Source organism: Phacochoerus africanus, chromosome 1, assembly GCF_016906955.1.
Source record: "Phacochoerus africanus isolate WHEZ1 chromosome 1, ROS_Pafr_v1, whole genome shotgun sequence".
In the NCBI taxonomy this organism is placed as follows: Eukaryota; Metazoa; Chordata; class Mammalia; order Artiodactyla; family Suidae; genus Phacochoerus; species Phacochoerus africanus.
The window spans coordinates 261,555,209-261,578,539 of NC_062544.1; positions in this window are offsets into that span (position 1 = coordinate 261,555,209).

Genomic DNA, 23,331 nt, shown 5'->3' on the forward strand with positions numbered 1-23,331 from the left:
GGCTAGCACATCTCCATGTACTGCTCTCTTTCCAGAGCTTCAGCAACAACAACAAAGATGCTGACCCCCTTACCTCCCCTCCCCAACCACAAATACATGAAAGAAAGAACTCAGATGCTTCTATTTGGATAGAATCAGTTCTCTGAAAAGGGAGCAAGAGATGTCGCCATCAAGCCTTGATGTGCTTCAGAAGTGTAACAGCAAGATCTGGTCACCAATTTTTTTAAAAATAAAATTTGAAGTAGAAAAACTTCACATCAAATAAATGAATACTAAAATGGCCTAAATCATCACCACACAGGACAAGGCATTTCCCCTCACAGAAGGGTCCTAGGTCAAGTTATGCTGCTAAAGCCTTATTAACACTCTTAGCAAGCATGCTCTAATAACTAGAATCCTAATAAAGAGTTAATAATAGCACTGCTTTGTCAGTCGACTAAGTTTCGGGCACCACGACAAGCTCTTTGCATGGTTTATTTATCTAATTTTCACCACAATCCCAAAATTGTTTCAACTTTACAGATGTGAATACTGAAGTTCAGAGACACTCAGATACTTGCTCCAGCTAAAAGTGACAGAGCCAATAGTCAGTATTAGGACAGGGTGCAAATGTCTCCTATTGCGAAACCACTTCCCACTGACTTCAGCTGCCCTTAACATCAGCCACTATGGGCTTTTCATCCTTGGTGGGTTCATCTGCACTTCTGGTACATAGCATAATGAACTTCCATGGTAGATGATTTTTTTGCCCTCAGAGAATTAAAAATCCTCCAATGGATCTTCTTTCTGTGAACTTAATTTTGAGGGGAAAATATCTTTGAGATTATCAACAATTAAAGGAGACCTGGAAGAACTGGAACAGATATTGCCTTGCCCACCCCAGTGGTTGATCTCTCTTTGTCTGTCTCTGTCTCTCATTCATCATCTGATCATACACTCGTTATGACCATGCTACACAATGTGAAGGCTGATTCCCATCTGCCCTCTTTTCTAACAGACCAATAGTGAGGCATTCAGACTGTAGGGACCACATTCCCAGTGTCTGCAGGGCCTCTGGTGGTGGCCAGGAGATTGGAAAGTCTACAGCCTGACAACACTCTATCAAACCATTCAGCCAGTGGCATTTCACATAATACTACATGATTAAAGACCACGAAGGTTAAACATTCTAACCAGACACATATGTCTAGCAATGGTCTTTTGAAAACCCTCATTCTGAGGAACCATCTGGACATTCCAGGTGATCTCCATGCCTACTGGTGGGGGTCCACTCCATCATACATAACAGTTGGTGTAATCCAGCAGAGAGTGTATTTGATGGCCCCTTTTGTTTTAGCTTCTTTAAGGAGAGAGCCAAAGACTGACTTCACTTTCATCAAAAGAATATTGTTACACATAAATAAGAAAGTCCTGCCTCTTATAGAGTGTTAAAATTTAGAATGTGTTCCTGAGAGGCGTTAAGTGTTCAGATTCTGAGACTCTGAAGATGAAGAGAGATGACTCTGAGAATGGATTTCAGAAGGATAAGTTTCAGCTGGACCCCAGGAACACCCTCTAATGGCAAAAGCAGGGCAGAATTTGAATAGATTCCTTGTGAGTGAGGTATTCATAAAATCTGAGAGTAAGACAAGATCTTAGTAGTTGTCTCTCCAGCACATTCTCAATCAAAAGGAGGAAAAGGTCAGAAGTCTGGGAGCTTGAAAAATGAACCTCACTGAGACACTTGGACTTCAGATGCACAGGACAACTTCCCTGAAAAACGAAATGGATACGGTTAAATAGAGACTGGATTAAATTCTGCCTGGAATGTTGCAGTGATGATTCAATGTTTAGACAGGCAAAAATGGGTCAAAGTGTTATTTTCAATTCTAAGAGTCTATGATATTGTAGCTATTATACCTGGGATAAATGGTTAAGCCTAGTGACAATATACTAGATAACCTTCTTAAGATGACTCTCCCCATCTTAAGGGTATATAGAGACAGAATCATCATCTATGATTACCAAAAAATTTAGGATACATTCAATAAAAATTACTTCAGCCTCTATCTACACATATAATTTTATATATATATATATATATATATATATATACTTACATATATATGTATATATATAATTTTATTCAGATCATTTCATCAAATTATCTAAATAATCATATGCTAATACAGTGCTTCCCCACCTTTTTCAGGAAGTAATTACTTTTTTGAATTTTATTAAAATACAGTTGGTTTATATTGTGTTAATTTCTGCTATATAGCAAAGTGACTCAGTTGTACACATATATATTCCTTTTCATATTCTTTTCCATTATGGTTTATCGCAAGTTATTGAAAATAGTCCCCTGCACTATACGGAAGGAACTTATTATTTCTCCATGCTATATACAGGTTTGCATCTGCTAATCCCAATCTCTCAATCCATCCCTCCCAACACTCTCTCTCCCTTGGCAATCACAAATCTATTCTCTATGTCTGCGAATCTATTTGTTTCATAGGCATATTAATTTATGTTTATTTTAGATTACACATATAAGTGATATCATATGTTATTTGTCTTTCCAGCTTCAATTAGTAAAATAATCTCTAGATCCATCCATGTTTCTGCAAATGGCATTTTTTTACTCTTTTTCATGGCTGAGTAATGTTTCAATATTTCATTGGAAATTTATATATATGTATATATAAAACCACTTCTTCATTATCCATTCATCTGTTCATGGACATTTAGGTTGTTTTCATGCTATGGCTACTGTAAATAGTACAGCTATGAATGTAGGGGTGCATGTATGTTTTCTAATTATAGTTTTGTCTGGATATATGCCCAGGAGTAAGGTTTCTGGATCATATGTCAACTCTATTTTTAGTTTTTTGAGGAATTTCTGTACTGTTTTCCTTAGTAACTGCACCTATTTATATTCCCACCAACAATGTCAGAAGGTTCCCTTTTCTCCACACACTGTTCAATATTTATTATTTATAGACTTTTTAATGATGGCCATTCCTGATCAGTGTGAGATGGCACCTCATTGTAGCTTTGATTTGCATTTCTGTAATAATTCAGAAGTAATTTCTTAACACATTTTTTATGATATAAGATCTTCTAAAGGATGTTTAATTTGATTGGAAACTGACTGACTTGTGAGACACAAAATGGACATTCATTTTGTGCATTCTTCACAGTGGACCACAGAATTTATCAATTTAATATTTGAGGTTTGGAAGCTTCAAACCAACCCTACAGGCAGCTGCCATTTTGTGATGTGCAATTTTGCTGAGTTATTAATATAAAGGTCAGTATGCAAAAAAGACTCACTTAAGCAGACAAATGAGAGTACTCAACAAACACTCTTGCTATGATTCAACTGAATTTGGCCACAACTTGTTGAAATTCTATTTTTTCACAAGATCAGCTAAGCAGCATTTCTCACTAAGTGTCTGAAGGATCACTTAAACATTTCTGTAATGTCTTATTCTATTTTACCTGGACAATTTTATGCCATATTAGCAGTCAAGAATTTGAGGCTTTTTGAACAAATACAAACAGTCCTTGTGGAAGTCCAGGACCTATTAATTTTGTAATAAAAATAGAAAGAATTTAGACTCAAAGAACACAATCTTATCAGTGTTTGTGGTGTTTTATATAAACATACATACCACGTTTTTCACAATCCTTTCCTTGAAAAGTTATTTATATGACTCTATCTATATGTGCATAAATTTTGAATGGATGGCAAAATCTTGCCAGCACTTCTAATGTCTACTAGAGTCAAACATCCTGACACTAGAATGCTGATTAAACCTAATGTTGCCACTTCCTACATAAATTTGTTTTTCTCCATTATGCTATGTCTCCCCCCCGCTTTATTTTATAAACTGAGCACAAAACTCTCCTCTAGCCTAAGTTGTCACCAAATAATACATTCTATGTATTTTGAAAAGTCCTGATTTTCCTAGCTCAGATTGGATTTAATTATACTTAAATGAGGAGCTACCCTAACCCTGGCTAGATGTCCTGTATCAAAGGTCAGGAGAAGCCCTGAGTCATAGATTTGGAGTCTGAAATGCCTGATCTCACCTGCTTTACACCTCACTCCTAGTTCTATTTCTGAAGCACTACTGGTTGTCAATATCACCATCTCCATTTATGGAGATATCTTATATTTTTATTTATCTCTTTAACTCCCTTCCCTGCTTCCATTTCACCATGCAATACTCAGAGAAAGTGTGGGCTCCATCAAGTTAAAAAAATAAATAAATAAAGCCATATCATTGCCCTCTCCATTCTCTCCAGCTAAGAAAAAAGAACTCAGACCCAAGTTTGATATTTTGGAACCTATTCAAAACAAAATGTAAGCTCCAGAATGTCTGTAGTCACTGGAAAAAGTTTCCTCTGTAAGTGAGTAATATAGATGCCTACAGCAATTCAATCTATAATTTTATAATTTTAAAGAGAAGAGTCATTATTATTCACTGCCTGTAATGACTCAATTTGTACAAGACAGCAACCTGTCTTTATGCATTTAACTCTGTTTATTTCTTCTATTATGATTTTCTGTTGGTATCTTAAAGTGAGAAGTAAAGATAAAATCAATCATTTGGAGGCTTTTTTCCCCCAGTATGTCTAATATCAGATGACATTGTATCCGAATAGAGCTAGACCCTGGTTATTATTTAATTGGTGATCCAAAGGATTTTGATAGCATAAAAATGTCCCCATTTTGTTTCTAAGTTTTTAAAGTAAAAGGGTGATTTAAAATAAAACTTTCAGTTTTTGATATTTCAAATAATTACTATGCAAAATAGGACTCAAAATGATTAATTTAATTGAAAAGTCTAAGTTAAACACAACTGTAACTTTCAAAAGTGGCTTAAGCAGATGTACAGATAATGGTTTAATAATATATATTATCTCCCTCAATATTGGTACACTTACATAAATAACTGCTCAAAAGCCATCAGGCAAACTGAAAGTGAACTAGTTTAGAAAGTGCTGAATGCCTCTATTATGCATTATTTTAGCTGGAGTAATGAATATTGTATGATCCCTTAATGTCGTGGTAGTTTTGTACTATTTTGGTGTCTATTAGTCTTAGTGAATCCTTAAGTAAGGCAATGGAGCTAAGCTTAAATGTAATTTTGCTGTTTAGGACATTATTCTTCCTTTTTTTGCCAGCATGTTAGATCATATAAAATCCTGCAGAGGCACTTTAAAGATACAATAGAAGTAATGCTCACTTTAAAGTGGATCTTTCCTGGGATGAAGACAAAGCATTTTCAGTCATGACTTCCAATTACAGTACAGGTGAATCAAAAATTGCCAAACATTTGATTCCTCAAAAAGGTACCATAAATAAACATAATTTTATAAATGAGGAAATTTAGGGATCATAAGATAAGTGACTTGCTGAGAACTAAATATATATATATACACATACATATATAATTATACTACATTAAACTATATACTATAACTAAATATATATACACATAACTATATATAACTAAAAATATATATGTATAAAAGGAAAGAGAACTAAACAGTAATTATCTCTTTTGCTCTGTGAGCTGAGGTTAAGTAGATAAATGTTTTATAACAATACCTCATTGACCCTCCTCCACCTTGAAATCTTCTTCCAAGTAGTAAACTCCTACAAAATTTCAAGCCACGTTTGCCAAATCAGTTCACCACAAAGACCACCTCCCATCCATAACTCATCCATATCTCATATAGTCAGCCATATGTCCCTACTAACCAGAAAAAGCACAGAAGCAGCAATTACTTATACTTCTTTCCATGAATCACTTGGGAGCCTAAAACTTCTTTGAGGCCACTGAGCATGTAAAGAATCAAACTTCCATAGCCTCTTCTTTCCCTCTCCACCTCTGCCACTGGCTCTTTTCCCATGGCTCCTTTTGTCACTGGCACATCTATTAACAGCTGCTCGAATGATGCCCACTTCCATTTATTTAACTTCCTTGACATCTCTGTATAATAACCATGTCAATTCAGAAGTTTCACCTTGGAGGACAGTGGGTTAGTTCAAGTCTACCAGTCATCTTTCTCCCACAACAGTGAATTCATCACCTTGTTACATATGGTTGGACAGTTTCCTACATGATCATTGCACGTGCCACCAGTGGTGAGCACTGTCTTGATTTTCTAAGTTTCTGATGTTTCTAGTTTGCTTGTTTACTTTTCACAATATCCATCCTTACCTACACAGATATAGACAAAATTATATCTATATTTCACAGGGAGATATTAATGTAATTTTGTGAGAACACCTTTATAGTTCAACATTTCCACTTATTTTGAAATTAACAGAATATGTCCACATCTCATTAGAGTCATTTTGTCCCTTATAGTACAACATGTTATATGTTTAACGTTATGGAGCACTATTTGAAATTAACTATCAAATCAAAGCCTTTAAACATTTACTTACTTCCTTGTGACCAAAATCAAACTTTTGATATTTAACTTGTCACCATCAGCTCTTAGATGTTTGGAAATCTAGTTTAGATTGATCTCTTTTTCTGTTTTTAGCAGATAATTGTTTAAAAACAAAAACAAAAAACCTCTGTCCCTTTCAGGGGAATGGTGTGCAACAGATCCACATCTTGGTGCTAAATTGGCAGGTGAGTAATTCTAGAAGCAGTGTGCTGTATTTGATGACAGTTGTTAAAGTCATGGACTGCTGTTTCTCTATGTCATTTGCTTTCTTTTTCTTAATGAGATATAAAAATTCATTCTCATCTTCTTTTTAATTTTATTGATTTTCTTGCTCTATCCCCCATGCTACATATTGTCACTCTAAGCCATGTGTTTAAATGGTGGTGTTCCCCAAAGATCTAGAAACTTTAATTTTTTGTTATAAGATTAGATTTTATTTAAATAAATCATAAAGGAACTTTTATGTTTCATTAGTCATTCTCCTCCTCTTTCTCTGTTTCTTATCCCATTCTAGCTTTGGGGAAAAGTGGTATGCTAATAAGGATTATAATTAGACAATACATGGGTAGAGCATGTTAATACTGAATGACGCTTACATAGTATTTCTTTTTGACTGATGGCTAAAACAGCATGGAGGGTTCTTTGGTAAAGGATCAGATGAATCTGTACACTATCTTTAGTAGAAACAAGCTCTCTGAAAAAAACATTTCTAGCCACTTCCTATCACAGATAGTACAATGAATATAAAGAAACTTACTCCTATAAATCAAGTCCCCTATCTCTTTTATGTTTTACTTTCCCCATCATTGTTGTTAATATTGTTTTATCCCAGCAAGTTCCAGTACTCAATTCTAACTCTTTAGAGGAGCTTAAATATTTGTATACAGGTATTTCATAGCTCTGTCTTGATTAATCTAATTCCTAAAGCTGATTGCAAAAAGTTTAGTATAAAAAATAAAGAAGAAACATAATAGACAATTGGAAACACCTACCCTGAAGATCATGTACAACAATGTTTTATACATTCTATAAAAAAGTTTACAATATTGCTTGCAATTTTAAGTACCCATATGCAGACGATCCAGGCACAGCTGAGCTATAACTTATTCAAATTACAATGTCATAGTGTCATTACATTTTGTTAGCCCTTTCATAGTACTCCAAATAATCCTCACACATTTAACAAGGTCTCAGACTTCTTTTTTTTTTTTCCAAATAAAGTAAATCCAGGAAATTCAGAAAGTTGCAGTTAGCTTAGTTTGATTACAAACATCTGTCACTGGCACGCATTACGCAGTGCTTACCTGTGTCTCCAGTTTAGCACTCTGTGGTAGCCTTAAATTACCCAACTCAACAATCAGACAAAACTCAATCATCTTGAAATATTTTTCAAGTTTTGGTTTTAAATTTTAGTGTAAATTAGCCAACTGCACCTTTTTAAATAACTTGACAATTTAAGCTCAGCAAAAGTTGCATTTGGGGAAATGTTGCCATTTAGGGGAACTCCCATCATGATGGTAGCTATTAAATTTTTACTAAGATGTTGTCAGTTGCAGTTCAGTAAAATACCTCCATTTTAACATAAAAGTTTATACAACTTAAATTCAAAGTTAGTAATGTAAAACATGTAGCTCAAAATTTGTTTTATTCCAGTAATATAATATTCACAGTCACCCTGAGAAATGTGTCCTTTGATCCCCGGTAAAGAGGTAAAGAAAGTGAGGCTTAGAGAAGTTAAGTAACAGGCCCCAAGGCAACGCCAGCTGCTATGGGGTTTACCCAGGATTTGATTTCAGGCTATGCTGACTCCAAAGACATTAGTCCAGGTTAAATGTAATTGATGTCTATGCTTTATTCCACTTTTTTTTCTGTTCTTGAGAGAACTGGTCAACCATGCAAAACCTCTCCTATGTACTGTCATCTATAGAGATTTCTCTCTTTTAAAATATATCAAGGGCAGAGATTATTTCAGGTTTTGTTGTTGCTCCCATAGCTTCAAAGCCTAGGCTTTGCACAGTGGGAATGAGATCTGTTTTGCTACTTGACCAAAATGCCTTAAGAAACTAATACTAATTTTTCTTAGCAGACACAGAGTGAGTTTACTGTCTAAATATTGTCAATGAATTTCAATAGAACAATCAATCCCAGGCCTACCTTCTTTTACTCTCTACCATTTTTGTTTGTTTTTAGCCAAAATGGCTAAATTAAAATGAAATTGGGGTGCCTTTATTCTTTTTTCTATTCATGAAAGTGCCCCTGACTTGTGAAAGGAAGTAAAATATTGCCAGAAAACTAAAAGAAGAAGCAAGTCAATTGCCTGCCTGCTGAAGATGGGATGTAACTGACTCATCTGGAAGTTCACTAGGAGGCTTTTTTTTTTTTTTTTAATTTTATAAATTAGATGGGTGACTACTATTTTTGCTATAGGTGCTATCCTGGTGCTTTCCAGATACTTCTTTTTTAAAAGGCAGGCAGGGATCTACAATCATGGGGTGCCCTATATCTGCCTTTTATGAGGGGCATTTGGAAAGAAAACCTGCTAGCACTTGCTGTTGGTTGGGAATCACCACAGACCAACTGTGATTCTAAATGTGGATGCTTTAGCAGGATGCCAGCTATTTGGTTCCTGGAAAATGTACTATAAGTTTTCATTGTGCCATTGATATATGTGTTTGTATCTGTGTATATATACATATATAATATATATATATATATATATATATATATATATATATATTTCAAATTTATTATTTGGGAACCACAAGAAAGAAATGTATTTTATAACTGTCCAGTTAAATAAAATTAAACAAAAACGTTATCCAGTAACAGTGAGACTCTTTCTCAGCCAATGAATTCTTTCAGCAGTTGGCTTTAGTGGGAATAGGATAATGTTTAACCCATAATCGTGCTTTGAAATTTGCCAACTGCCCTCTCCCTTTGATCACTCCAAAGAGAAATATGTTCTTGTCTGTTTGAAAGAGAACCAGATACTCTGTACTTTGGTTACAGACACTCTGCTTGGTCACCAGATTTATAACTGAAGTTTACAATGAAAAGAAATTATGAAGAAAAGAAAAGCTGTTGGAAATTCAGAAAACAGTACCTAAAGAGGAGTACTTTTTATAGCACCTTTTTTATGGGGACTGTAAGACAAGGCTTCACAATATACTTGTAACTTAAAAGAAATTAGTTTGCCCCAATATTAAATGTTAGGTCCTTTTAATGCCACCAAGGAAGAGACTGACCGCAATTGTTCAGCGGATAATGTTGGTGATTATGAGAAAAAGGAATAAACTTATGAGGGGCAATTAAGAAAGAAAGTTCTAAATACACTTGTATTTCCAGAGATAGTGAAGTGAACAGTCTGTTTGGGTGAGCATCAGAGGATTCTTAAGGGCCACAGAGCATTTTGTCAGCAGAGTACAATGCATAGACTTAAATATTATGGAGAATCTCTTTGATTTGAAATCTCACTTCCTAGATAAAATTCCATGAAAAAAAAAAAAGTCTGACTTGACTAGTCTTTCAACTTTAACTCTTTGGTATCCTCCAAGAAGAATTTAGTTCTTCATGGGAAAAATACTTGGAAAAGCTCAAGTTTTAGAATAATTCATTTTTCCTCACAATTAAAAAAATTCATATAATGAAATTAGTTAAGCTCTGTAAGTTGGAGCAAACAGAAGCCAGTAGTCTTAGAAGTTAACTGTAGACATTTAATGGCTCGGGCTTTTATTTATTTTCCTCCATCGTTCTCTGACCCTCATCTGGATGGACATTTTTATAACGTGTTCACTCAGATGTGTATTGAAAATACAGTGGACCCTTGAACAACACAAGTTTAAACTGGATGGGTCCTCTCATAATGTGTATTTTTTTTCAATAAATGTGAACTACAGTATTATATGATGCTTGCATATGTAGTTCCATGGTTGTGGAACCATGGATCTGAGGGCAGGCTGTAAGTCTATACATGCATTTTTTACTTCGAGGAGGGTTAATGCCCCTCACTCCAACATTGTTCAAGGGTAAACTGGATGGCTATATTGAATTTAGAAACAAAGAGGGAAGCTTATAATGTTATTGGCAACAATGTAGTTAATGAAACCATAACTGCACTCCAGAATAAAAGTTTGGGAGATATTTTTTTAGAGTGAAAAAATGGCAGAGCTAAGTTATTATATGCTTATATTATATTAGCGAATTTTAGGTGAATTATGACCTACTGTTTTTATATAAGGATTAGAAGTTTTAGGACATTTCTGAGAAAAGCATATTTTCCATTAGGTTCCTGTTAGCCACTGCTACTTAACAAATAACCTTGAAACTTTGTAGCTTAAAATAACAATCATTTTATATTACCTCAAAATTTGTGAGTCAAGAATTTAGGCCCAGCTCAGCCAATCAATTCTTCAGATAGATAGGGTAGTGACAAAAGTCATCCAGTGCCTTTCATCTGACAGATGGGTTGTCTGCAGGGTACCAGACAGCTACATACACATGTCTGGTGCTACAGACTGAATCTTTACTGCAGGGTACCTGACAGCTAGATACACATGTCTGGTGCTACAGACTGAATCTTTAAGTCCCCCCAAAATTCGTATGTTCAAATCCTAACCCAATAGAGCTGTCTTTGGGGTTGAGGCATTTGGGATGCAATTAGGTTATGAGAATGAATCCCTTATAAATGGGATTACTCCTCTTATAAAAGAACTCCAGAGAGGTCTGTCCCCCCTTCTACCATGTGAGGACACAGTGAGAAGACGGCCATCTATAAACCAGGAAGGGGACCATCACCAGAGACTAAATTTGCTGGTGGCTTGATCTTGGACTTCTTTCCTCTGGAACTGTGAGCAATAAAGTTCTGTTGTTTCTAAGCCACCCAGTCTATAGTATTCTGTTATAGTAGCTCTACTGGTCTGGGACATCTGGCGTCTTGATGGATGACTGGAATGCTGAGTTCAGCTGGCACTCCACCACCTGCATATAGCCTCTCCAAAATGGTAGTTTTAGAGGAGTCAGATTTCTTCCGTGGTAGTTCAAAGTTTGCAAAGAGTATTCTAAGAGACAAAAGGAGGAAGTTTCTAGTTTCTTAAGGCCCAAAGTGGCATAACATCATTTCTATCATATCTAAGTTGTCAAAGTTTCAAGGGAAGAAGTCATAGGAACCACTTTGGAGTGGGAGGCATTTCAAAAATTTGTAGCCATTTGTTTTGCCATGCTGTGGTTACTAAAATATGCCTATTCAAAATCTACATATTTTTAGCAACCTGATCTCAAATCCCAAATAGAGACATTTATTATTGAACATATAGTTTTTATTTTTCATTTTTAAACATTCACAACTCTATAATAAACAAATACAGTGAGGCGACCTTGTCTGGATCCTTAGTTCAGAAAAACAGATGTAAAAAGAATTCTGGATAGAGAAGAAATTTGAATATTAACTGGGTATTGGATACAGACTGAGTATTGAATAATAATGCCATTAGGGTTATGTGAGAAAATGTTTGTACTGCTATTTTAAGAAAATATTTACTAAAATATTCAGGAATTAAATTAATTCTTTGGGGGATTTGTAAAGATACACCATTAACAAAGGTGAAAAGATAAGTGAAATTAATATGGCAAAATATTGATGATTGTTCATGCTGCTAAAAATTACATGAAGATGCATTGTACCCTATTCTTGTGTATATTTATAAATTTTCTAACAATAAAAAGTAAAAAGAAATGCTTTATTCTTTAAATAGTGAGTATATTTTATAATCTCCACAGGTTTGTTGCTTAATGGAGAAATGTTTTAAAAATCCACGGCATGTTTTTGAAGATAAAGGTCTTGTTGAATTATTCTTTTTTTTTTCTTTTTGGTCTTTTTAGGGCCACACCCATGGCATATGGAGGTTCCCAGGCTAGGGGTCAAATCAGAGCTGTAACTGCTGGCCGACACCACAGCCACAGCAATACAGGATCTGAGCTGAATCGGAGACCTATACTACAGCTCACAGCAACATCAGATCCTTAACCCACTGAGCAAGGCCAGGGATTGAACTTGCATCCTCATGGATACTAGTCAGGTTTGTTAACCACTGAACCACAAAGGGAACTCTGAGTCATTTTTTTTTAAAGAATTGAAGTATGGTTGATTTGTAGTGTTTTATCAGTTTCAGATGTACAGCAAACTGATTCAGTTATACATCCAAATATCAATTTTTCAGATTCATTTCCCTATAGGTTATTCCCCGTGCTATACAGGAGATCCTTGTTGATTATCTGTTTTATATATAGTACTATAGAATTCTTAAGTATTTAATGAGACAGTATATGGATTGTTTCCTTAATTTCTCTTTCTGATTTTTGTTGTTACTGTACAGAAACACAACATATCTCTGTGTATTTTGTATCCTGTGATATACCAAATTCACTGATGAGCCCTAGATTTTTTTGTAGCGTCCTTAGCATTTTCTATGCATAGTATATCATATCATCTGCAAACAGTGACACTTTTACTACTTATTTTTCCAATTTGGATTCCTTTTATTTCTTTTTTCTTCTCTGATTGCTTCCAGAACTATGCTGAATAAAAGTGTCAAGAGTAGACATCTTTATCTTATTCCCAATCTTAGAGGATATGCTTTTAATTTATTATGCACATTTTGTCTTAGTGTGTAGTTCTAGATCTTGCCTGCTAATAAACACCCCTGAGTCTGTTCTCAGCAGCTTATTTGCACTAGTTTTTATTGTTGACATATAGCAATTTTCTTCATAGGTATTCATGTCTTCTATCACAGGTGTTTCTTGAACACCTACCATATGCCAGGGATGTGCAAGGAGCTAGAAATCTATTTTGAACAATGACAGTAATAAAACAGATCTAATCATTACCTTTAAAAAGTTTACAATATAGTGAAAAAGGCCAATATTCAAGAAAAAAATACAACAATAAATTTACATTATCTGAAACTATGACGTGTTTTTCTTTTTTGTTTTTTGTCAGAAAGGTTATATTACTTTGAAAGTAAATATTAGTTAAGCCTTATATTATTAAGGCCATTAGTAAATGGCCTTAAGTAGGTGGGTGGTTACCAAGATTTGACAGAGAAAGTGATAATTTACATCTAAAAAAAAGAACAGGAGTCAAGATAAAGGCTAGTGAGTATGTTCCACGTAGGATGAAGAATACATACAAGAACCTTGTGACCAGAAGCCTGGAATGACTACAAGGGGAAATGAAATAAGACATACCTACAGTGTTGAGAAGCTGGTGAAGAGGAAGCAAAAAGCATGGGCAGGGCCTATGTGTATAGAGTCCTGTAAGGTTTATTTATTTATTTCCTTACTTATGTTTTCTTCTTAGGGCTGCACCTGTGGAATATAGAAGTTCCTGGGCTAAGGGTTGAATCAGAGTTGCAGCTACTGGCCTACACCACAGCCACAGCAACACAAAATCCAAGCCACCTCTGCAACCTACACCACAGCTCATGGCAACCCCTGATCCTTAACCCACTAAGTGAGGCCAGGGATCAAACCTGAATTATCATGAATACTACATTGGATTCTTAACCTGCTGAGCCACAATGTGAATTCCAAGCCCTCTAGGTTTAAAAAGGAGACTTCTTTCATCTCTCTCTTCCTCCCTCCCTCCTTCCCTTCCTTCCTTCCTTCCATCCAAAAACCATGGGAAGCTTTAACAAACCATGGAGAATGAAATGATCACGTTTTCGGTTTGAAAAGAACCTTCTCACAGTGTGGAGAGCAGATTTTAATGTGGAAAGAAGGAAGAGTAGATTCAAAGACATTACAGCAAACATGGAGACAGTTTAAGAAGAAAAATCAGCAAAGTTTGGTGACAGATTAAATACGAAGAATAAATGAAAGGGACTGAAAGTTCAGTTCTTGCAGTCAACTAATATTCATTGTCTCCTGCTTAATAACGCACATTTTAACTGAAAAATATTGACATGTACCAGGCACTGTTCTAAATACTTTATAAATATATCCCTGTGAAGGAGATGAGATTATGCACATTTTTCATATGAGCAATCTGATACAGAGAGAAGCAACATACCTCACTCGAGATCACAGTTTGGTCAGTGGTAGACCACGGATTTGAACCCAGGCTCTCTGTCCTAAGAGTCTATAATCTTAATCCCAAATCATGGTAGCCCATTTGAATTTTAGCTAGGCTCCTAGCCAATCAGCTCAGGACAACATCACTCAGATCACAACTCCCTTGTAGTTTGATGTGTTCTTGTGACTGAGCTCTGGCCAGTGGCATATGAGCAACAGCCATACCTGCTACTGTTTAATCATGTGTTTTGTTCCTCTTTTCCCTCTGAGCAATGGTCAGCATTTAAAGAACTGCTTTAAACCCCAAAATGGAAGTCATACACTAATGACAGCAGAGCTGGCCCAACAACTTATTCAGACTACTAATTTAGAAACCATGTGAAGGAGAAATGTACTTCTATGTTATTTAACCCATGCTGAATCACATACTGTTTGCAGCAAATTAACCTGTCCCCTACTTACTGTAAGGCCTGTCACAGATAACTCCTCACTGTATGGCGGCATGATGAGGCTATTTACTAAGAAAGGAAACACAGAAGGGGAGTAGGTTTGGAAGAGAAAATGATCATGTTATAATCATGTTCAATCTGAGATAACTTTAAAGCACTCAAGTAGAGCTGTTGCGTGAGTAGGTATATATATAATCTAGAGCTTAAAAAAGAGTTGAAGATAAACTCTTTCATTGATACAATTTTGAAGTACATATAATATACTTCAATAATAGTTCATAATACTCTTAAGTACTAAAAGATTTTTTTCCCTTCCATTTTATTAACTTTCAAATTTATCTTAGAAAACACATTTAGCTGAGTGTCTGGAGCTCAAGGTCTCTCCCGAGGCTGTCATCAAGCTGTAGGTCAAAGCTATATCTCAGAAGTCAACTGGAGCTCAAATATCTGCTTCTAAGCTCTCTCAAGGAGTTATCCAAGAGCTTCAATACCTTGCAGCCTGTTGAATTGAGGGCTTCCTTTCCTCAACGTGATGGGGAGGCGGGGAGGCCCTCTCCACAGGGCTGCCAGGAACATGGCAGCCTGTTTCTATAGCATAAGTAGTATGGGGGAGAGAGAGAGAGAATTACAGATAGAAGGCACAGTATTGTAAAAAACCTAATGTTGAAAGTGTCACCCTATCACTTCTGAAATAGTCAAATTCATAAAAGCAGAGTAGAATGGCGGTTACCAGGGGCTGAGAGGAGGGGGAAATGAGATGTTGATCAGTGGGCACAAAGTTTCATTTAGGCAAGATGAATAAGCACTGAAGATCTAATGCACAATGCAACTATAATTAACAATAATATATTATACACTTGAAATTTGTTGAGGGTAGATCTCAAGTGTCCTTACCATGGAAAATGTGAGATGATGGATATGTTAATTAGCTTGATTGGGGCAATTATTTCACAATGGGTATGTATATCAAAATATTGAGTTGTATACCTTAAATATATACAATTTCCATTTGTCGATTATACTTTAATAAAGATGAAAAAAGAGATGAGAATAAAAATGTAAATCAGTAAGCCCAGTCTACTTAAGGGGAGGGCATTTCACAAACCCATGAATATTACGAGACAAGAATTATTGGGGGCCATTTTAGAGGTTGTCTGTCATAGTAATCAAGATAGAGAAAATAAACTTGTGGTTCCCCAAGGGGAGAAGAAAGGGGGGAGGGACAAATTTGGGATAAATGATTAACAGATACCAGCTACTATATATAAAGTAGATAATCAAAAAGCATATACTGTAGAGCACAGGGAATTATACTCATTATCTTGTAATAACTTATAATGGAATGTAATCTGCCAAAAATACTGAATCACTCTGCTGTACAAGTGAAACTAACACAATATTGTAAATCAACTATACTTCAATTTAAAAAAAAGTCCCTAGTGATATCAACATAGATTTTACGAGACTACTTAAATTCTCCCAGTTATAAATTTTTGATAGTTACAATTAATATGACATTTATACATATGAATGTATAATATATAAAAAAATACATATACACATTGTGTTAAGCACTCTGTAGAATACAGAGATAAATAAGTCATGGAACTTTAACTTCAACAGTTTCTAATATAACATGTGGATTATTTACTCCTCAATTGGAAGCTTATATTTCTTTAGGAGTTCACCTAAATACATAGGGATGCATATATTTCCCATTTGGCAAAATGAGAAACACTACATTTTTTCTTACATGGAAATAAGTCAAATAATACCTTGTATTTGACATTGTATATGTTCTAGAAATAATAAGTATTAATAATAACATTTAAGAATTGACATTCTTAGCTTTCATCAACAAAACATTTTTATTCTTAAGAAATGGAAATTGATGGAGTTCCCGTCTTGGCGCAGTGGTTAACGAATCCGACTAGGAACCATGAGGTTGCGGGTTCGGTCCCTGCCCTTGCTCAGTGGGTTAACGATCCGGTGTTGCTGTGAGCTGTGGTGTAGGTTGCAGACGCGGCTCGGATCCCGCGTTGCTGTGGCTCTGGCATAGGCCAGTGGCTACAGCTCCGATTCAACCCCTAGCCTGGGAACCTCCATATGCCGCGGGAGCGGCCCAAGAAATAGCAACAACAACAACAACAAAAAAGACAAAAAAGACAAAAAAAAAAGAAATGGAAATTGAAATATTTTTTAAAATATGCATCAGTGAAGAATGTAAAATGCTTTTCCATTTCCTATTTATTATAATAAAATGCAAAAGGGGGAGCGATGATAAACCTCTACAAAGCTGCTTGAAAAATTAATTTCATATATGATCCCATTATTAAGTATTAAGATTAATTTAAAAAAGCAATTAAATTAGGATAATTAACACAAAATACAGTGTTCATGCTCAGTAGGGTTACTTTATACTGGATTATAATTGAAAACTGACATTTTCTTGCCCAGAATACTAACCAAGAGCTTTTATTTCTTCTAGAGAAGATTACATATCAATATAAATTCAGAGATTAGAAAACTCTTTGTAATTACACAAATCACTTCTCGAATATCATGTCAGTTTAAATGTTACATACAGATAGAGCAAGAAAACTAAAAAGTTAAAATAAACAATCATTTAACTGCTGGAGAAAAATCCATATAAAGGGCATCCTATTTCTCAAGCAAAAAAAAAAAAAATCAAAGATTTTAAATTCTTTACTGATCAGCTCATTCCCACAGTGTGAAACCTTGTAAACTATTGAACCAGGTGAGAAAGAGCATCTACATTTGAAAGTTGCAAATAAATATCGTGCTTATTCTTGGATCTGGTTACAAATATTAAAAATTTGCTATACAACTGTTTGTTTATTCTGCACATCAAATTAAATTTATGTGATGAAGTAAAATGAACTTCTTATAGTGCATTGAAATTATCTCTATATATCAGCACTACTGTTGTCTAAATTCGTAGTTTATCAATGATCATATTTAAAATTAATGCTCTACAATTTAAAAGGAAAGCAATCAAGAAAGTACTTGACTAAGCAAAAGATTCTTGGGTCACTACAGAATTTCTCGTATTTTGTGTAAGATGACCATCAGTTTGACCTATTATATCCACTAGTCGCTCCATTAGATTCCAGCAAACATTGGTTAAGCACTTATTATGTGACAGATATTGTAATAAGCACTCTTTGTAATACAGGGATAAATATAAAGATAATATTAGAAGTGAAGCACACTACAGATAATGTCAGGAAGCTAATCTCAAGTATTGTATAATACAATATGAAGTTTATTTATTGCCCAGTTTGGAATGTCTGACTTTTTGGAGCTCAGATAAGAAACTACTAAGAGAATCTCCCCCACATAAGTAAGCACATAACCTCCCTTCCTCCTCCTAGAAATCATGCAAAAACCACAAGAACAATAAAGACCTCCCTTAGTGCATTTTCAAGGAAAATAGGAAGCAAAATTCAAATGTCTATGTTGAGGAGCGAGTACACAGAAGAAATTGAGGGAGATAATATGAGAGAATAGAATTGCTCAGTGGTGACCTATTTCAGAAAGCACAGCAAAAGTATATTTCCTGAAGGTGAGTAGCTTATTGTGAATTGTGAAACTCTATCTCGTCTTTGCTATAATGACGGTGGGAACAAGTCTGAGTGATACTGAAGGCAAACCAGCTCTCCACCCTAACCTGAAGTGATTTGGATGAAAGGAGAGAAGGGAGGGCTAGAAAAAAATTTTCCCAGAAGAGAAACTTTAGCACAAAACAGTCTAGAGAGATAACAAAAGAGGAGAGATAATTTGTATTTTGAAAATTTTAAGAATACTCTGAAATATCTAACTCTACAGAAAATAGTTTATCCAGGAAGAACTCCAACTCATTGGGTGGTGAGTCAAACAAAAGAACTAACACAGCATCTGTGCAAAGATAATATACAAAATGAAGCATAAGACATGACTGTATGTTTACCATAGAGTAAACTCATTGCTATGGTGCCTATGAAAGATGTGAACAAACATTTCATCATGAATTGAAAAAAAATGACCTCAGGAAACAAGAGCCTCTGTAGCATTAGACCAGAAACACAAATAATGAACTCAGGTAAGAGATGTCAAGAAAACCTCTGAGCTGAAACATAAACTATCTTATCTTAGAAAAGAAGTTGAAAAAAAATAATTGCAGAACTAAAGGAAAATATCAAGGCTGCAAAGAAGAATGATTAATGGGGGAAAAAAAGGCAGTAAGTAAAATAAAAATATAAAAGAGAAAAATGAAAGATAAAGACTTTAAAATAATTTAAAATATTAGCTATTTAAGTAAAGTGGAAGTGTCCTCAATATAGGCATAATTGATATTCCTGATAAAGAAACAAAAACAAGAGAAAAATATCAGGAAAATATACTTAAAGGCACATATATTTTTAAAATTCATCAAAGATCACAAAAAGACATATACTGTATGGTTTCAATTATGTCCAAAGTAGTCAAATTCATAGGGATAGAAAATAGAATGGTGGCTGGTGCTTGCCAGAGGTTGCAGGAAGGAGGGAATGGGGGAGTTTTTGTTCAGTGGGTACAGAATTTCATTTTGGGGAAGATGTAAAAATGCTGGCGATCGAGGGTGGTGACAGTTGCCCAACAAGGTCAATGAACTTGATGCTACTGAACTGTACACTTAAAAATGGTTAAGATGGTAAACTTTGTTACATATATTTTACGACAGTGGAAAAACATGTGAAAGAGGACTTTTCTTTTCATAACAGAAAAGAACATCCGTGTTATAAAAAAAAAAAAATCGACCTAGAACAGGTCAGGACATATTCCATCAAAAACAGTGAAAGTAAAGGTAAAGAGGCAGGCAATGGTATCAACGTACATGTAAAGGGGAAAACAGATGCAATAGTCTTAAACTTCTCCACAGAACCTTTCAATACCAGGAGTCAGTGGAGCAATACCTAAAAGACACCAAAGTATGGACCATGGATTTCATATTCAGACAGCCAAACTCAAGTATAAAATTTACAGATAATTGCTTAAAGGTGCAAGAGACATGGAATTTTGTTTTATTTATTATTGAGTACATTTAAATTTTTCAGCTTAGTGACCAAATATGTTGCCACTGGGTAACACAGTATGTTAGGTTGAATTATGCCCATCAAAGATGTGTACGTCCTAGTCCCAGGACTTGTGAATAGTTTACCTTGTATAACAGAAGGGTCTTTGTAGCTGTAATTAAAGTAGGGATCATGAAATGAGAAGACAGTCTTAGGTTATCTAGATTGTCTCAAAACAATTACATGTGACCTTAAAAAATGGAGGTGGGAGGATCAGAGTCAGAGAAAGAGGTATGATGACAGAAGCAGAGAGAGATCTGAAGATACTATTTTGCTGACTTTGAAAATGGAGAAAGAGGAGTTTCCGTCGTGGCTCAGAGGTTAACGAACGTGACTAGACATCTATGAGGACGTCGGTTCGATCCCTGGCCTTGCTCAGTGGGTTAAGGATCTGACGTTACCATGAGCTCTCCTGTAGGTCACAGACACAGCCTGGATCCCACGTTGCTGTGGCTCTGGTGTGGGCCGGTGGCTACAGCTCTTAATGGACCTCTAGCCTGGGAACCTCCATATGCCGTGGGTATGGCCCTAAAAGACAAAAAGACAAAAAAAAAAAGTAAAGAAAGAAAATGGAGAAAGAAGTCATGCTCCCAGAAATGAAGGCAGACTTTAGAAGGTGGAAAAGACAAGGACCCAGATTCTCCCGAAGAACTGCCCTTAGGAACCAGTCCTACCAAAATCTTGACTTTAGGTTAGTGAAACTGATTTTGGACTTCTGACCTCCAGAACTGTAAGATGACAGTTTGGGGCTGTTTCAAGTCATTATGTGTATGGTAACTTATTATATCAGCAACAGGAAATCAATACATGTGGATTATCAATTTCTCAAACTTGTATAATTATTTTCTCACCAATTTTCCAACCTCCTATAGTAAATATGATGCAAACTTTCACTGGGGAAAGGAGAAAATGAATTAATTGCACAGTAAGTTTCGCTGATTGTCTCATCTGAGATACCTGAAAGCTAAATATACAATTAAAATTGGCAAGTCAAATGATATGCTTCTATATATTTAACAGTACATGTGTAAAGAGTAAGAAAAGTAATCAAATGTTGAGAGAGAGTAAAGTGAGAGAAAAATGTAAAATTTTCCTATTTATAGGAAGCCTAATAAACAATTGTCTAAATACATTTTTTAAAAAGATGTTAAGATTATAATTATAGCAATGGGAAAAAAAAAACAAGATCTTTCTAAATATTAAATATATGTGCACAGACACAGACACACACACACACACACTATACATAAACCAAAATCAAAGGGACACTTAGTTAAAACATAGAGAACACTGGGGGAAAAAAAAAAAGCATAAGATAATATGAAAATAAGATGGACAAGAGTACATAAGCAAATCAAAAGAAACAGAGGAATAATTTTATTATCATCTAAGGTGGAATTCCTAGTGAAAAGATAAAGTGGTACAAAAGGGGGAATTTTACAATTATATAAGATACATTTCACATGAAGATATAATACTTATGAATATCCATGTATCAAATAGCATAACACCATTATTCAGAAATCAGAAATTATAGAACATTCAAGCAGAAGTGTGCTAAACACACCAGCGGTTAGACACAGTGACACAATTTAACTCAACCCAGCAAATTCACTAAGTTCCTATTAAGTGCTGGGGAGGTAGCAGTTAAAGAAATAGACTCTTTTCTCTGTGTATCTTGTATCTTTCTGTGGAGAGACAAACAATAAGTGAAAAAAGTAAATTATACCATCTGGTAGAACATGAGTGACTCAATGGTGAGATTAGAGTACCGTGGTGTTGGGTTTCACTTTGAGTAGAGTAGGCAAGGAATACCTCAATGAGATGGTGATTTTGAGCAATGTTTTGAAGGAGGTGACCTGGATAAGAGGGTGTAGAGAGAGAGAGAGAGACTGATGGGCTGTAGGTAAAAGAGGAAAGGAGTGAAAAGAACATTTTGCACTCTACATCTTCTATAAATTTTGAACAAAGTAGTTATAATACCTTTTTTAAAAAATTAAAAATTTATGGAGTTCCCATCATGGCACAGCAGAAACAAATCCGACTAGGAACCATGAGGTTGTGGGTTCTATCCCTGGCCTCACTCAGTGGGTTAACGATCTGGCATTGCCGTTGCCGTGAGCTGTGGTGTAGGTCACAGATTCAGCTCGGATCTGGCATTGCTGTGGCCGTGGCATAGGCCGGCAGCTGCAGCTCCAGTTAAATCCCTAGCCTGGGAACCTCCATATGCCGCAAGAGCGGCCCTGAAAAAGCAATTTAAAAAAATTAAAAATTTAAAACATACTATTTGGAGAACTAGGACATTTGGGGGGAACAAACTGAATGTGAGATAGTATATTTGGGTTATAGTTCAGGTTCAGTTACTAACCTGCTTTTGACTGTGGATGAGCCATCTAATCCCTTGTGCTTAGTTTCTGGATCTGTAAAAAGGGTGGGACTGGATTAGATGATCTTCAAATCCTTCCTCCTTTATATTCTGTGAGTCTGTTATTTAACACAGTGTTCACCAAACTGCGGCCTAGGAAAATAGTTTTGGAGTCTAGACATTCAACCTTTTTATCAGCATTCTGTTCTCTGCTTCCTTGCAACACACAAATAATGAATAACTGTTTTTCCAATTCTAAAATTATATAATTTGAATCACATAAAGAGTAAATATCAGAAAACTCATGAAAAGAGCACTTTTTCAAAGGGATTCAAAACTAAATGACAACAGAAAAATTCCCTAAAAAAATAATACCCAATTGTCCTTTTAGGCCTCATAATCATGAAATCATGAATGTATTTTAATATATAGATTTAATATAAATCTACAATAACTGCCTTTTTATTTTTTGTAGACTGTTATAGCCTTTGGGTTAGCCCCAGGAAATTTTCTGTTCCTTATAACATCAAGCTCAGTTAAAACCGTGAGTGAAATATATTTTTTTCTATGTCATTTGGCAATTCATGAAGTAATGTGATTTACGTTAGTCTTATAGTTATGGACCTAAATTCTGACTCTAATCTCTCAATTTTATGGAATTAACTCAGAGTGAGATCATATTTCCTTGGTAACTTTCACATCACATTCTACAGAACTCTGTACCAATATGTGCTCTAATATGGTTCTATCTGGACTGATCCATGATATGAGGTAGAAGGTCACGTGTAGCTCTTTAAGAGGATGACTTCCAAATTCTCCCACCTTGATGTAAATGAGAAAATAATAAAAACAGGCCAAGTAGGCAGTCTCTCCTGTCTAC